The sequence below is a fragment of the Urocitellus parryii genome, chromosome 11 (genome assembly GCF_045843805.1).
Source record: "Urocitellus parryii isolate mUroPar1 chromosome 11, mUroPar1.hap1, whole genome shotgun sequence".
Classification (NCBI taxonomy): domain Eukaryota; kingdom Metazoa; phylum Chordata; class Mammalia; order Rodentia; family Sciuridae; genus Urocitellus; species Urocitellus parryii.
This window is the reverse complement of record NC_135541.1, coordinates 56,269,476-56,286,955: the sequence shown is the minus strand read 5'-3', so window position 1 is coordinate 56,286,955 and position 17,480 is coordinate 56,269,476. Positions and strand designations below refer to the sequence as shown.

The following is a 17,480-nucleotide window of genomic DNA, read 5'->3' as shown; positions in this document are numbered from 1 at the left end:
ATCTCCTTTTTGTGGTACTGGGAATTGAACCCAGAAGCCCTCTACCTCTGAGCTGAGTTACATTCCCATCTCTACCTCCACTTTTTTTTTTTTTTTTTTGGAGACAGAGTCTTATTAAGTTACAAGGATGACCTTAATTTTATGATCCTCTTGTCTCAACCTCCCAAGTCACTGAGATTACAGCCATGTGCCACCACACTCAACCAAATTGGTTTTCTTAATGTAAAGGCTTTGCGGGGTTTTGATGCCAAGGTTATTTTCTAACTAGACCTGTGAGGAAAAATAGTGGGAAAATATGTCAAATTTTACCTAGGTATTGGTATTTAAATCTTTTCCAACTCATGTATTAGATTTTTATGCACAATTTTAGCCCAAAGGCTGAAATGCAGTGAGATATTGGTTTTTAAAATGATTATCTTGCTTGGTTGATTTAATAAGTAATTAGTGTGTGCACTAGTCAGTTAAGTATTACTTCAGATGCCTTTCTTTTTGGGATAGGAAGTCGCCACTCAAGAATAACCTTTCACTTGATATGAGCTTGCCCAATTTCCATATAGCATGTCCAGAAGAAAAGATACAACCTTCTATGGCCAGCCTAACCCATATATATAAAGTGAGGGTAAACCTCACAGATGTACATTTTTAAAGTCTGGATATGATAAAATTAGACTGAAACCTCCCAACACATACTATATTGTCATTTTTATTTCAGTTATTTTTTAAAAATGTATCCAAGATTTCATTGTATTTCATGATTTATAAGCATAGGCACCATCTTACATGCACTAGACTTTTGAATTAAAAATCACTGGGACTTTATTTTAAATTGGAAGTCTCCCTCTTATTTATTTGATAAGTGTCTTCAGGAAATAATGCTTCCATATTGGCAAACATGTACCTCTAAGAATTATTTATGATTTTAGTAATTTATTAATTTTATCTTCATAGAATGCTTTCTATCTGACAGTAAAAATAAGCAAAGCTTAGAATCAATGCTGAAAAACAAAGAAAAATAAAGATGTGATTAAAATGCAAAGTAAAACAATCCACATCAGATCTGAGTGTGTCCTACAAAATACGATGTGTTTTAATGTTTCTTTTCTGAAAACACTTTATTGTAATGTGTGTTAACATTTTTTTTAGGTTGCCCTTGCATAGAAGAGCAAGTTACTGTGGTAGGAACTCTTACTGCAGTAAGGGGAGAAGATTTCTTTCTTTTATAGTTGTGAATTTGATACCACAACCTGTTCTCTCTTTTTTCATATTTGGTAACTAAAGTTACAACCACAAAAATATTTTCTCCATATGCCTTGTCAATCACTTAATTTTATCTTATTCAATGAAACTGAACATGAAACTCCATCTTTTTTCCTAGATGTTTGATTTTCATTTCCATCATCTTCCTCCCCCAAATCCTAGCTCTGATATGAATGCTGAATTCATGAATTTATTTAATTAACACTTTTAATTTCCCAGCTAGATTATTATATCACTGTGCTATTTGTTGACTCTCTGATCTATTTTGTGTTTACAGACCACATCTATTTTCCTAAATTAAATGACGTCTGTATCAGTTACAAATCAACTTGAGAGTTTAAATTAACACAAATAAAAGTGGTTATACAAGTGGTAAAGTAATATGCTTTGGTGGTGATTGTAAGAGTAATGGGATTTTTCAGTTGTAGAAGAGAGCTCAGTTGGGTGCTTGAACATCACATTTAACATAGGAAAGAGTTTTTGAAATGAGATTTGAAAGATGGGTAAGATGATTATTTTGCAAGAAAAGGACAAATTATTCCAAATGAAGAAAGAAACCACCAAGAAGAAAAGAAAGAAGTCTTAATGTAGAATACTGTTCTGAGCACAACTGGCCCAGTTTTTTTTATTGGATCAATCATATTGACTAATTGTCTTGATATTGAGTACACCTGGTATCACTATGCTATAGGAGAAACACAGTATTTTCTGTCAATATCCTTAATTAACTTTTGTTGCCTGAGGGTGCCAAAATGTGAGGAGTCCTTAATTCCTTCAAAAATGAGAAGTTCATAGGATATATGCTGAATGGTTTTTACATCTCTGGAAATGTTTTGGGTAAAATATGCTATTCAGTAGTTGGAATAGCCATAGAAAGTGGCATTGTATTTTACGGAATCAATTTATGTATTTAATTAGGCAATATATGGGAATAGATCATTCAAACAGTACAGAAAGGGCATAGACGCCCTAGTTCCTCAGAATCCCACTTCAGAGACAGTAAACCTTTTCAATGCCTTCTGTATTCAAATAAATATATGCATTTAGGAGTATATATTTGTATATGTGTATACATAAATATTTTTCTTTATTTATTTAAATAATAGCATGTTATTAACCTAACTCTATCTGGAAAATCAGTTCATCAGTACATATAAAATATCCATAGGAGTTTGAAGAGAGGCCTTGAAGGATTGTTTTTATTCTTAAAAATATACTGTTATGGGGCTGGGGACGTGGCTCAAGCCGTAGCGCGCTCGCCTGGCGTTCGTGTGGCCCGGTTGGATCCTCAGCACCACATACCAACAAAGATGTTGTGTCCGCCGAGAACTAAAAAATAAGTATTAAAAAATTCTCTCTCTCTCTTTAAAAAAAAATACTGTTATCCATACAATTTTAAAAATGGTGTCTTTAATAGCCACCTTGTTGTCTTCTCATATATAAAAGCCCACTTTTACTCTGTCTACCCCATTTACTCCTTAGCAGAACCAATTGCTTTCTTGTCTAAGTTTTATAAATACTTTACTCATTGTACATACTCCATTTTTGATTCTGACCATATTGAGTATTTTTGGTTGCTTCTTTTTATCCATAGATAGATTGTGATTTCCTTAATGCTTTTATTTCTCTCTGAATCCTAATCTGCTTTTGTAAGTCTGGTATATGATTGGTGTTTAATAAATATTTGCTCAACTGAAAAAGTGAGAGGCCTTTAACCTTAATTGTTCATAAGGTTCATATTTTCTTTCCTTGTGATTGTTATCTGACCTGAAATATTTTATCTTCTCAATGGTAACATTTTAAACCATGAAACAGGAAAAGAATTATGGGTGAAAAATAAAACAAGTCATATAGAAATATTTAATGCAATACTCTCTTTATAAAATTTTATAAGAAGGAAAGATGATTCTTTCCATTTTGTGTCACAGATTCCTGAGAAAAGACTGGTATGGGCAAAATAAATCTACAGCTTCCAAATTGGAGCAATTGCCCATAGATGTGTTTGCCTATACATACACACTTCTTGATATATTTTATGATGTATGCATGTGTTTGTATGATGTTCACAAAAATGCTTCATGTCAATTACTTTGAAAATTTTCATGTTTGGCTTATTCAAGCAAAGACTTCTTTACTAGCATCATGGATCTTGTTGCCATTATGTAAGACTACGGTGATATATTTTCATTTATTTGTGCCTGCTCATTTATAGCATTCTCCTTTGCTTGCAATATTTAATAGAACTTTTGATGTAAATGAAAATGTTGAAAGAATTATTATTTCTTCATATTATGGAGCTTGTGGATCTAGTTTAATCATCCTTACCCAAAGCATGAGCATTTTTCTTCACTTTGCTTTGAAGATCATTTAAACTCATCCTTTAACTGCCTCATTATGTCTTTCAAAAATATAGTTCTCATATAACAACTAATCAGGAAATTCAAAGTGTTTGAAATATGTTGGGAAAAACAGATGTTTGCTATTTAAAGTACTGCAGATGATTGTTATTTCTTTTTCTAGTCAAAAGACGTTCATATCCACTAAATAAATGTATTGTCTTTGAGTGTGCATCCTTCTGTGTCACGGTGGTGGGAAATCTTCATGCTAGAGTTAGAAATGAAAATGTTCTGCTAATGTTCTGCTTAACTATTCATTTTGCACAGTAGGGAAGCTTGAGTTAGGAAAATATCAGTAAATTTCATTCTTCTTACCCTAACATGAAAAATAGGTAATGGAAATGTCAGCTGCTGGAGGCTCTCAAATACTAGCTTGCTGAATGACTTCAATAGATGCTTTTATTTATTTATTTAATTTTTTTACTCAAAATAAGCTTAGTTGATTTTAGACTAAACTTTATAGTACAATTAAATGTTAACATATTAACACCTGAGTCATGTAGCCAAATCTAAAGAAGCAGAGTAGAAAGGATTAGAGAACCCATAAATTATTCATTGCATTCAACCTTATGATTTATAAGAACTAATATCATCATAATACTTTTTGTGAAACAGATTCAAAATAATCATCTGATTTTTTTTACAAAGAAACAGTTTATTTTACTCAGCCCCCTGTTTTTTTTTTTTTTTTTCTTCCTGGAGAGGGCAGAAATAGAGGCCTAGAGAGGTGAAGAAGTATGGTCAAATCAGGTAAAATTGGGCTTTGAGTCCAGATCTCTATGTCATGAATCTGGAGTTCTTACTTCTGTATTTCTCCAAACCCATTTCCTGAAATATGACACTTTTTATTTCAGTGCAGCATTTTGTTTGTTTCTGATTTTGCTGAGAAGGGTAGCAAGCCCAGGGTGAGAGTAAATCCATATTTATGCACTGGATGGAGAAAGAGGAAAAAGAGAATGGAGACTGATTCTAAATTGAGATTTGTCTCAAAAATATTCCAAATTTCTAATTTTCCCTGGTTACTGAGTACTTCTGAAATGTCTCCAAAATTACCAAGTGTTCTCCCAATTATTTAGAAAACTTAAGTAATATTTGGGGGAAGTCATGCCAGCATGCCTGTAACAATTCCAGTGCTAATTTGGTATCATGATAGAATCCACCTGATGAAATGGGATTTAGTAAGAGGACAAGAAAATACAGATTTATTTATTATTCCTGACTGTATGAAATATCAAATTGTTTTTTAAAATATTTTTAAATGTTTTTAAAGTATCAATTATAAAAGCAATGCAGCACATTGCAAATGGGAAACTTAAAATTAAATTTCCTGTGGAAGTATCATCAGTGAATTTAAAAAAATACATGTGAAGGTGATGTAGTATGGAACATTGGACTACGTAACTAAGAAATCCAGTACTGTCCAAGACATGGTTGTTAAATTCAGTCAAAGGGCGGAGAATGTAAGCTTGGTGGGAGGGTACTTGCCTAGTATGAGCAAGGCCTGGGATTCAATCACCAGCACCACAAAAAAACAGAACCAAAAAACCCAAGATGATTCAAATAATTTTTGGTGATATTTGAAAGAAAAAAAAATCAATAATTCTAAATTTTTAAAATAATATGATTTTAAAGTACATGTATAAATAAACTTATAAATGAGATATTATAAATGGATTTTTGAGTATTTCATCCACTTAATTATATTTTGATGTAGCTCTGCTATGGACCGAGTGTTTCTGCCTCTCTCCCCCCAAATTCCTATGTTGAAGTCCTGATTTCCAGTGTGATGGTACAGCATTTAGGGGTAGAGCCTTCTGGAAGTTAAGGAGGGCACAAGGGGAGAATTCAGGGATGAGATTAGTGTTCACCGTTTTGTGTCTGAAATGCAAGGGATACCATCTTTCCCTGCCACGGGAGGAAAAAACAAGGCATTCATCTCAAAAGCTATGAAAAGGGCCTTCCTGAGGAGTTGTCTGGCATCTGGAGATATATATTTTTTCACAGTTCTATCTCTAGAACTGTGAAAAAATATATATCAGTTGTTTAAGCCACTCCGTCTATGGAATGTGGTATAGCAGCTAAGCAAAGTTGGTATTGAGAAGTAGAGTACTGCCATGACAAATACCTAAACATATAGAAGAAGTTTGGGGACTGACAGAATGCACATAAAGGCAGGCAATAATCTTTCTTCATTAAGAAGTTATCAGGCAGGGTATGGTGGCAGAGACCCAGTAATCTCAACTGCTCTAGAGACTGAGGCAAGGGATTCTCAAGTTTGAGGACAACCTCAGAAATTAATGAAAACTTTTCTCTAAAATAATAAAAATAAAAAGAGGCACTGGGATTGTAGATCAGTGGTAGCGTACCCCAGGTTCAATCTCCAGTAGCCCAAACAAAACAAAACAAAATCATTGCAATACCTGTGATTATATATAGATACAGATTCCAGATTTTAATGCTTTTAGATATATACCGAGGAGTGGTATGCCTGGCTCAGTGGTTCCATAACTAGTTTTTTGAGGAATCTTTATATGGCTTTCTAGAGTGGTTGCACCAATTTGCAGTCCCACAAGCAATGTATGAATGTACCTTTTCTCCACATACTTGCCAACCTTTATTGTTTCTTGTATTCTTGATTGTCGCTAATCTGACTGGAGTGAGATGAAATCTTGGTGTATTTTTGATTTGCATCTCTAATTGCTAGAGATGTTAAACATGTTTTCATATATTTGTTGGCTGTTCATATTTCTTCTTCTGTGAAGGGCCTGTTCAGTTCCTTTGTTCATTTATTGACTGGGTTATTTGTTTTTGGTGTTAATTTTTGAGTTCTTCATATATCCTGGAGATTAATGTGCTATCTGAGGTGCAGGTGGCAAAAATTTTCGCCCTTCCTGTAGTCCTCTCTTCTTGATTGTTTCCGTTGCTCCGAAGAAGCTTTTAAGTTTGATACTGTCTCATTTGTTGATTCTTGATTTTACTTCTTGTGTTTTAGGACTCTTGTAGAGGAAGTCATGATTCCCGAGAAATACATGTTTTCCAAGTGTTGAAAAATATAAATAAGCATCTTAATGTTATCATTGTCTTACTATTATGGTACTAAATTCTGATTTATATTTATCCTATATATTATATAGATAATATATAGATATATGTAGAATACATAGATTTCTGTTTTTTCTCTACCAAAGCAATTTAACAATGATAAATAAGAATACTTACTTAGAATCCCAGCGTGATTTTCTGAAACAAGGTCATGTATCACTAGCTTATTTATGCTGCTCCAATCTTTTACTAGAAGGTTCTTAAGGGATTTGTGAATTAAGTCTTTCAGTGCATCTGAAAAGCTTGCTTGGTAATTGGACAGAAAGAGACCCTTAAGTATGAGGTCACCTAACTAAAACTGTTATTTAGGTCACATACCACTTTAATGTTAAGTAGTCAGGAAGACACAAGTATAATTAATGATCCTTAGTGTTTCATGAGTAACCGTCATTTCAAATATTGCTCCCATTAGGGAAAGTTAGCAACTATTAATATTCAACCCTTTGAATTATAACTTAAAAACAAACATATCCTTAGGCATACAGAATGGATCTGACCTCCCTCAACTTACAAGAAAAAAAATATTTGCACATCTTTGATTTGTTCTTTGGTTAATTCTTTTGGAACACAATATGTGGTGTTTTCTTCCATACAAATTAATGGCATGTTGTATTTGGTCTCTAAAGGCCTATCACATAATTCTGATATTTGCTACAGGGCAAATTAATTATAAAATCTCACTTTTAAAGTATCTTTCATTTCTAGGGTTTCTATGAGGAATTCCCTTGTCCTTTTTATTGTTCATTTTTCCTTCTAAGAAGTTTTTTGATCATGAATTTTTTTTCCTAGTCAGATATAGTTTGATAGCTTTTTCTATTATTTTTTTGAAAGATCTCTATCTCTTTGAGGCTGAGTAGTGGTAGTCTTACCAAATTTAAATATACACTTCTTTGTAAGCTCTATCCCACCTGAGACTTCCATGCCATCTATTCTGGAAAGTATATTTGGATTATATATATATAAAGAACCTTTTTTTGTTGTTTTGTTTTGTTTTGTTTTTGCCTGTGACTAATTAGCTCTTCTTTAGGGTAGAAAGGGTCATAACATTAGAAAAGGAGCAGAGTGAAATAGTGCACAGAGGGGATTTGGGAAGTAGAGGAGAATAAGTTTCCCAATTCAGGTGCAAAAGCTAACCATTTAATAAACTTGCTAGGATGATTGTTTTAATCAGTTCTGTGTCACTGTCAACGATATACCCAACATTAACAAACTTAGAGGAGGAAAAGTTACTTTTGTCTCATGGTTTCAGAGATTCAATCCTTGATCAGCCAACTCCATGACTCTGGGTCCTAGACGAGGCTGAACGTCATGGCAGAAGGGTGTGGTGGGAAAGCTGCTCAGAGTGTGACAGCCAGGGAGCGGAGACAGAGATCTACAGAGATCCTCTCGCTGGGGACAAAAAATCGACCCAAAAAGGCACACACATACCTAGTGACCTCCTTCCTCTAGCAGTCCCCTACCTGCCTACAGTTACCATTAATCCATTCACATTATTTGCCTATCAAATGAATTAAATCACTGACTAGATTACAGTTCTCATAATCTAATTGTCCCACCTCTGAACATTCCTGCATTTTCTCACACATAAGCTTTTGGGGGGATATCTCACATCCAAACCAGAACAATGATAAACTGAAAAAATTTGAAGTGTTTTTTGACATTTAAGTATTTTATCCAGTTTTTTTTTTGTTGTTGTTGTTGTTTGTTTGGTCGTTTTTTGTTTGTTTGTACCAGAGACTAAACCCAGGGGCTCTTAACCACTAAGCCTTTTTTATATTTTTATTTTTAGACAGGGTCTCACTAAATTGCTGAGGTTGGCTTTGAACTTGCCATCCTCCTGCCCCAGCCTCCCAAGATGCCGGGATTACAGCCACGTGCCACCAAGTCGGGCTTATCCTGTTTTCTTTACTCAAGTATATCTTCTTTCTTTTCTAGGATACAGTTTTGTTTTGTCTGTTCTATTTTAGAAGTCTTACACTGAGGTTCTCACGATATGTAATCATTGTATACTCTGTTCCCTATATTCTCTACAAAGACAACCCAACTCATAGCCCACCTTTGGAATTATGCATGCACCTCAGTCTAGGAGAATGATAGCAGGAAGGCAGAATGCTGATGTAGGCTTACTCCTTTGGGCTTCTAGAGAGTATATTTCAGGAGAGTAAAGGGCAGAGCTTGGGTCGAGGGTCTATAAGCCTTTTTTTTTTTTTTGCTAATTTTAGAAGAATTGGTAATGATTTAAATGCATTTATAATAAAGATATTTTAATGAAAGTAAGAATTTTCTCCACCTTTTATTATCACCTCTAAGGAGTTGATTGAGAGCTATTATTGAGGCCCATACTGTAAATAAAATCAAACTAAAAAAGTTTTGTAGCAAAATTTGAGAACCTTATCAGCCTGGGATGTTTATAAAATTTTCTGCCATCTGAATTGATACGGCTGCTGGGACGAATATCATTCCTGTTTGCTACTTATATATTCAGAGAGAACGTATTTGCCAAAGGATTGTGGGTAGGGAGGAAAAGGAAAGATTGTATTTCTCTTTTGAACAAATATTAATGTATCTCAAAGCACACAGAAGTCTCTACGGAGTAACATGGAGCTAAATAAAAATCAACAGAATGCACTGTTTATCAGCCTAGCATGTAAATGTCAGCTTGGCTAGGTCTTTGCTGGGGCTTTCTTATTTGATAGTCTTGATATGCTTTTGGTAACTAAACACACACCCCTGAAGATTTGCAGATCCAGAAAGGTCTTGAAAATACGGGATGGGGAGATACGTGGTGGCAGTGGGAGTGAGATTTGAACTGGATATTTAGGCTGAAGAATGCTAGGTTAACTTTATATGTTGTTGCTGAACAAAAGGAAGCAGGGCTTTGTTCTCCACTTTATTCCAGGGCTCTTCTCCCATTTAAAACTGTTGCCAAGAATACCAAGGAAACCACGCAACAGGGGAGCTATAAAGACTGATGCTGGCCACAAGCTCTATACTGAAAATGAATCTTAGTGTAGAATATTTAAGAGAGATCCAAGGGTGGTGCTTCTGCATTGAAAGTCAGGAGACAATGTGTTATTCTTCTTCCCCTCCTGGATTTTATTTATTCTTAGATTCAAGGACATAAAACCTCAAGTCACTACAAGAAATGTTTATGTGCATGTCATAGAATTGCATTTTTCACATAACTTATTGATCTGTACTTTGGGATAAAATTAACCAAGTTATTTTGCTTAAAATTAAATATGCTCATGGAAGTGAAATGTGTAAACATTTATTTTAGATAGATATAAATGACCTTCACAGTAACTTTTGAAAGAGGATTTATATACTCCAACAGGAATAGGTCTGTTCCAGTGCTACACTATGAGAAATGCTACTTTCCTGGCATTAAGAACTGAATGTTTGGGTACCCCAAAATTCAAATGTTGCAGTCTCAACTCCAATGTGGTGGTATTTGGGATATGGAGCTTTTGGTGATAAATATGTTTAGAGAAGGTCATCAGCGTGTAATCCTCATGATGGAATTAGCACCCTTACAGGAAACCAGAGACCTAGCCCTCCCTCTGCCATGTGAAGATATGACAAGAAGACAGACAGCTATAATGTAGAATCAGGGCCCTACCAGAGCCTGGCCATGCTGACCATGCTGACACATCAACTTTCCAGCCTCCAAAACTGTGAGCAATATATTTTTTTAAGTCACCCAGTCTATGGTATTTTTTTAATATTTATTTTTTTAGTTTTTTTAAGTAGACACAATATCTTTATTTTGCATTTATGTGATACTGAAGATCAAACTCAGTGCCCCAAGCATGCTAGGTGAGTGCTCTACCCCTGAGCCACAACCCCAGCCCCTATGGTATTTTTTAATAGCAACTCAAATTGACTAATAAGACACATAGATGTATCTTCCCACCATGATTGCATTTTAAAATGAAGAATAAAATTTCCTTTGCTTAATAGTCTCTCCTCAACTGTGTGTGGATAGGGACTTTTATGAAATCACAAAAACATTGAAAATAAGTGACTTACCCAACAAGGAATTTGTTACACTTGATTTTTAAACCAATGTTATGAATTTCAGCAACCAGTATTATATAGGCATCGAAACATTATGACACCCAATCCCACTAATGTGTAGGAAAACTGGCAATATTTCTGTCCTAGTTCGGGTTTAAGGCCTTCCTAAGTCCAAGACCTGCTATATCTTCTTTCCTTTCTGGGATACAGTTTTGTTTTGCCTGTTACATATTAGAAGTCTTACATTGAAGTTCTCATGGTATGTAATCATTGTATACTCTGTTCCCCATATTACCCATTGGTAAACTTTTTTAAGACTTTCGATTACTTACAAGTCCAAGACCTGCTGTGGCCCTGGTCCTGGATCTTGCCAGATCTGCTGTGTTCCTGCATATCCTGTCTGTACCTGCATAAGTCCAAACTAAGTAGATATCTTCCTGGTATTAGAGATTAAAAGTTGAAGGATGAATAGTCTCTTGGTCTCAAATCATATTTTTAAAATATGTAATGTTCTAAATTCTAACTTGTAAAACCTATTATTCTTGTTTTCTGAGAAGTCTATTCCTTAAAGTACAGATTTCATCTTTTCTATTTCTTTAGCTCCTGAGATTTCCTTACACACTAATTCTGTAAATTGGTAAAAAGCTGGAGATGTTTCAATAAAAACAGACTCTGTAAAAATGTCTGCAAATAAAGGGCCTCCTGTACATTCTGCAGTGCCTGGCGTGTTTTTGGCATTGGAGAGAGCAGGTCGGTGACACCATGGCATATGATGGGTATGAAAACAAGTTTGGTTTGAATGTTGCCACAGTCTTAAGATCACTTAGTTGTCTTTTGGCTCCTGCCTGCATCTGCTTGCTGCCTCCTGGAGTTTTATGGTGAATCTTCTACATCCGCTTTAATATGGGGTATATAGGCATTGCCTTGGGACAATGTGCTTTGATAGTGCGTCATCATTTCTTTCAGAGCCACATTAAATCCCTCTGGTAAGAACAGATACACCATCGAGTAAGGGGCCAAAAGGGGAAGGTGATATAAAAAGAGGAAAGAGGCATTCTATACCATATTAACTCAGAATACTAGCCCACTCCCACTTTGAACCAAAATATTTACTAGTTACTTTGTATAACAAGTTCCAACAGTGGTACACTCACTCATACATTTATTCATTCAACAAATATTTATTAACTTCTAATTAGACATAAAACTAGAAGTAAAGATACAGAGATGATTAAGTCTTAGTATTTCTACCTTCAAATTTTTCACATGCTAGTAATACAGACAAATAAGTACAAATAGTTAAGAGATAGTGTTCTGGCAGATGAAAGGAAGCCCAGAGGGGGGAACTTATTTTTAACCTTTAACCTGGGTCTCTATGTTTTAACAGAGATTAAGGGTGATAGATCATTCAAGGCACAGAGAAAAGTATAACAGTTTGAGTCATAAAATTGACATTTTTTTAGATCAAAACTGTTAAATATCAACAATTTCATTTGGTTCAGCAACATAAAATGCTACTCAGATTTAAGAATGTGTAGGTTATGTGTGTGAGTGGATAGAGAATAGAAAGTAATTTTGAGCCACTTAGAAGGAGAAATTTGGGTTTTATTTTGTAAGCAATCAAAAGCCTTAAAAGAGTTTACCAATGGGTTCATATGATCAAGTTCTGTATTTGACAAAATGTGGATGATGGATCAGAGAGCAAGAGCTGTTTGGAGGCTGTGGTAACTATTGGTCCAGATAAGAGATGATGAGGTTTCCAACTGCACAATGGCAGAGAGACTGGGCAGGAAGAAACAGAACATGGTAGCATGGGGAATCAGTAGGACTTATCAATTAACTAGAGCAGAGAGTCAAAAATGGCAGAATATTTAGTGTGAATGAATGATTGGTGTGGATAGAAATAGACAAGGAGAAGAGAAAAAGATTGGGGACCTTCTGGAAACAATAGAGAGTTGATTCAATTTTGGACATTTGAATTAAGAATGAAAGCTGGGCATGGTAGCACATGCCTGTAATCCCAGGGACTCAGGAGGCTGAAGCAGGAGGATTAGAAGTTTGAGGTCAACCTCAGCAACTTAGTGAGAAGCTGTCTCAAAACAAAAAATAAAGAGGTCTAGGGATGTGGTTCAGTGGTTGAGCACCACTGGGTTTGTCCCTAGTATAAAAAAAAAAAAAAAAAAGGAATAAGAAACTGGAACTCAGGAGAGAGTGAGAGCTGTTCCTGGCTGAAGCCTTGAAAACTATAGTATAAATGAGATCACCTTAGGTTAGCCAATAGTGTTGGGAGATAAGAGAGATCATGATAGAGCCCTGAGATTAGGCCAACATGACACAGACAGAGAAAGAACAGCTCATGAAGAAGATTGAGTAAGAACAAAGAGATAAGAAGAGGTATGTGTGTGTGTATGAGATAGATTTTTTTTGTTGTTGTTGTTTTGTTTTGTTTTGGAAGATCAAATAGGAGATGTTATAAGGTTGAAATGCATAATAATTATGGTTTCTTGGAAAATTCATGTTTGGAATAAATGGAAAATAGATCAGATATTGCTCCATTTGGTAAAATGAAAACCAATATTAAGTAATATTCAGATATTTCAGGCCTTGTTACATGTTAGAAAAACTGAATATTTTATAGATTTGATTTAAACTCTTTGGGCCCCTAAAGCTTCTCTTCTTTAAAGTTTTTGCATATGCATGCATATATAATTTATGTTAATAATTTAGAGTGCAATCCATGTCAAAGTTCCAGTTCCCTTCTTTGTGTGCTTTTTTCTAAACATTCACACATGGACATATACTCCTCACCCACATTTTTCTATGAGGAGTTCTAAGTGCTTTAGAAATATTGCATAATTATCTTCTTCCCAACTCTGTTGTGGAAAGAAAAAATAACTTTGTGTTGGAAACTAAGGTAAAGAGGTATTAAGAAAATTGCCAGAAAATTGACTATAGAGAGAACAAAATCCCTACACAATAATTCTCAAAACGAATCTGTACCTTAAGGATAAAACCCAAATTAGAAAGAAACTGTATTATGCTGCACTCGGTGGTGTATGCCTACAATCCCAGCTGCTGGGGAGACAAAGCCAGCCTCTGCAAAAGCGAGGCACTAAGCAACTCAGTGAGACCCTGCCTCTAAGTAAAATACAAAATAGGTCTAAGGATGTGGCTCAGTGGTTAAGCACGTATAAGTTCAATCCCCAGTACCGAGAGAGAGAGAGAGAGAGAGAGAGAGAGAGAGAGAGACAGAGAGAGAGAGAGAGAGACAGAGAGAGAGACAGACAGACAGACTCTGTATTATGAGTATCTTCCTGTTTGCACCACTATGAGATGAGAATGATTGAAAGCTGCAGTTCAACCACTTACAATGAAAATTTTATTCCACTGAGAGTTCTCTTAGTGAACACAAACTAAAGCAATTGCATTAATTTGACATCCAAATTTAAAAACAAATATGAAAGGGGGAAATGGAAGGACTGCATGACCAATGTAATTCTGCAACCTGTACACTCAGAAAAATGAGAAATTATATCCCATCTGATTCAAATGTATGATATGTCAAGATCATTGTACTGTCATATGTAACTAATTAAAACAAAATTTAAAAAGAAAAACAAATATGATAGATTTAAATTCCAGAGAGCTACCACTAAGCCCAGTAGAAGTGATGCTCCAGAGTCAGGGATGGTTTGGAGTTATTTGATGCTGATTCCCTGAGAACCTTAAGAGTCACAGTTACCTTTCTTAAACTTGCATTTGTTAAGGAAAATTCAAGTCCTTAATGTGCCTGGCCTATCTCGATATGCCTTCTTAAATCATTAGGGGTATCTCAGCCATCATCATTGTTACTACTGCAACCCTAGACTCATTAAAATATTGAAAGATGGGCTGCTATTCCACATCCTTGGGACACATTTATCCAATAACTGGAAGATGAAGCAAGATTCTACAAGTCTTCAAGCTTTTAATAATAAACCACTATTGAACTCACACAATTTTTGCATCAAAATACAAAAGATGATGCTGTAATGTTTCCTATTAACCATGATAAATAGCACTGGACTGAAAATTGTTCTAACTATGGTGCTTCTGGGACCATAGATGCAAAGTTCAGATGGATTCTCCAATTGTAGTAACAGGAGAGATGGAAAGACACATGGTCTGTGGAGCAGGTTTTTGGTAGCTGACAAATAATTGTTCTAGTAGAAAGGAATTAACTATTTAAATGATTCAGGGAGAGAAACAATAGATACAAAGGCCAGATTCCTGAAAACTCTGCTCTAGTGGTCATTCTTTATTATTGGACTGTTAGAACCTTTTAAAATCTAAGGCAAAAATAGAAGAATTAAATAAATTTAAGGTAAGTTAATACTATCACCCACCTGATTCTCTCCTTTTCTCACACATAAAATAATAATTTTATAAATTAGATATGTATCTGCTTTTGGATTTTTCCAAATCCAAATTGATTTTGATAAATTTCCTTAATTGTATATCCTCTATTTTCCTTTTCTTATACCATAAATAGTTCTGTATTTTTCCTGATTTTATTTTTCTGATTTTATTTTCTTTTACCTTTTTCCTTCTCAATTTTTAATACATTGGATTTTCCTATACTCTCCTTTCTTTTTTTCTTCTTTAAAACCCTTTTCAATTTATTTCTCTCTTGTGTTTGTCTTGCTTTCAGTTGTCACTTTTCTCTTTCCCTCTTTGTCCTTTACCCTGTCTTTGTCAAGTTATATACAGTTGACAAGAGCTAGAAACAGCACAATTCAATGACTTGTCACATGCCTTGTTAATAATGGACAGTCTACAGCCAGGAGCACTCAGGGCCAGCTCTCTTTTGATGTGGCCCTTTGGGACTAAAACCAACAATAGAGCAATCCCTTATGTCCACTGCAGAAAAGACACATGCCCGCTAACTGCATTTAGAGAAGAAAACTAAAAAACAAAGTCTTTGGTCTCCAAAAGCTCAGAGAAAACAAACTTTTATCAAGTTGATGTAATAAAAAGAAAGAACAGAGTGCTTTGAACACTATAGGAGAGATAAATATTAGATTTGGTGCTCAAATGATACATAGCATCCCTTTTTTCCCTTTGAGTTAAAAACCACTGGAGAGAAATCTATTCACATCTAGTTCAGTCTGTGAGGGATATTTGTGGAGCTGTAAACTGTCCCTGTGCCATGGAATGTATCTCCACACTGTCCCAGTGGTCCAGGAAATCAGGAGACTGGTGATGCTGGCGAAGCAGAGCTAGCCCAGGGTCCCTGCGCTCCTGTGTTGCCACCATCCTAACTCGGTCCTCATTCCCCCAATCCTCACCTTCTGTACCCACCACATGCTTCTTCACAATTCTTTCTGCATCCTGGTTCCAAATGGATCTAACTAAACCATGGTGTATATTCTATCATTGCCCTATTCGAGAACTTCTAGTTGAAAATGAACTGAAACTGTAGATAGGAATGACTTAATGTATGAAACGGTGTGTTATTTTAGCTCTTTCACTGCTGTGACTAAAAAACCTGCCAAGAAAAATTTAGAGAAGAAAAAGTTGACTTGGCACTCAGGGTTTCAGAGGTCTCAGTCCATAGACAACCGGCTCCATTCCTCAGGGGTTGAAGTGAGGCAGAACATCCTGACACAAGAGTGTGGTGAAAGGAAGCAGCTCAAGACATCACACCAGGAAGCAGAGAAAGAGCTCAGCTCAACAAATATATACCCCAAAGACATACTCGCAATGACCCTCAGCCTCCAGCACACCCCACTAGCTCACAGTTCCCACTCAGTGAATCCCTGTCAGGGGATTAATTCACTGAGGGGGTTAAGGCTCTCATAATCTTAACATGAGTTTTGGAGGGACGACTAATATCTACACCATAATATTCTTGTATCAACTTTACAGGGTTCTTGTAATTGACCAAATGAGATGAATGTCAAAGCTAGTCATGAACATTAGGTTCTTTAACATCTAAAATGGCTCACTGTGGATTCTGTGGTAGACAAGTCATGCTCCTCCATACTGAAGCTACTCAATCTCCACTTGTACTGCCTTCCTCTTGTGCCCCTCACTCCCTGTGTTTTGCTCTCCCTGGCTCTCTGTCATCTCCCAGGAAATACCCTAGTCCTGCGTAGACATAGGGTCTTTGTACCTGCTATTTCTTCCCTCAGAAACACAAGATTCACCATCTCTTCAGAGGACCCTTTCTTTCTTTGTTCAGTACTGGTGATGGAACACAGGGCCTGGTGAATACTAGGCAAATGCGCTACCGCTGAGCTACATCCCAACCTTCAGAAGGCCTTTCTTACAACCCCTGTGTAGGCACGCCATCCTCAATATTCCTGTTCATATTATCAGATTTGTTTTCTTCCTCACTTTTAATACACAATCTGTTGTTATTTTCTGAAAATTGACCTTTATTTATTATCTATTTCTTACACTAAACTGTGAACTCCCTGAGCACATGTTGCCTGTCTGCTTCACCAGTCTATTCATAGCGACTACCACAGTACCTGATTCAGGGTAGTTACCCAATTCATATTAGGCAGATAAACGAACAAATTAATTTGTGTGTATGTGTGTGTGTGTGTGTGTGTGTGTGTGTGTGTGTGTTTTACAGTAGTCATCAATTTTATCATTTCTACCCGATAAGACTTTTAGCTAACTGGGCATCTTTTTTATTTCCATCATCTGTGCTTAATT

The 17,480-nt window shown here is 35.7% G+C and overlaps 1 protein-coding gene across 1 annotated transcript in view; it reads left to right on the top strand.

The window, feature by feature from the left end:
- Positions 1-17,480, top strand: part of Slc44a5 (solute carrier family 44 member 5) — a 105,972-nt gene that overhangs the window by 8,468 nt on the left and 80,024 nt on the right. The window lies entirely within an intron of this gene.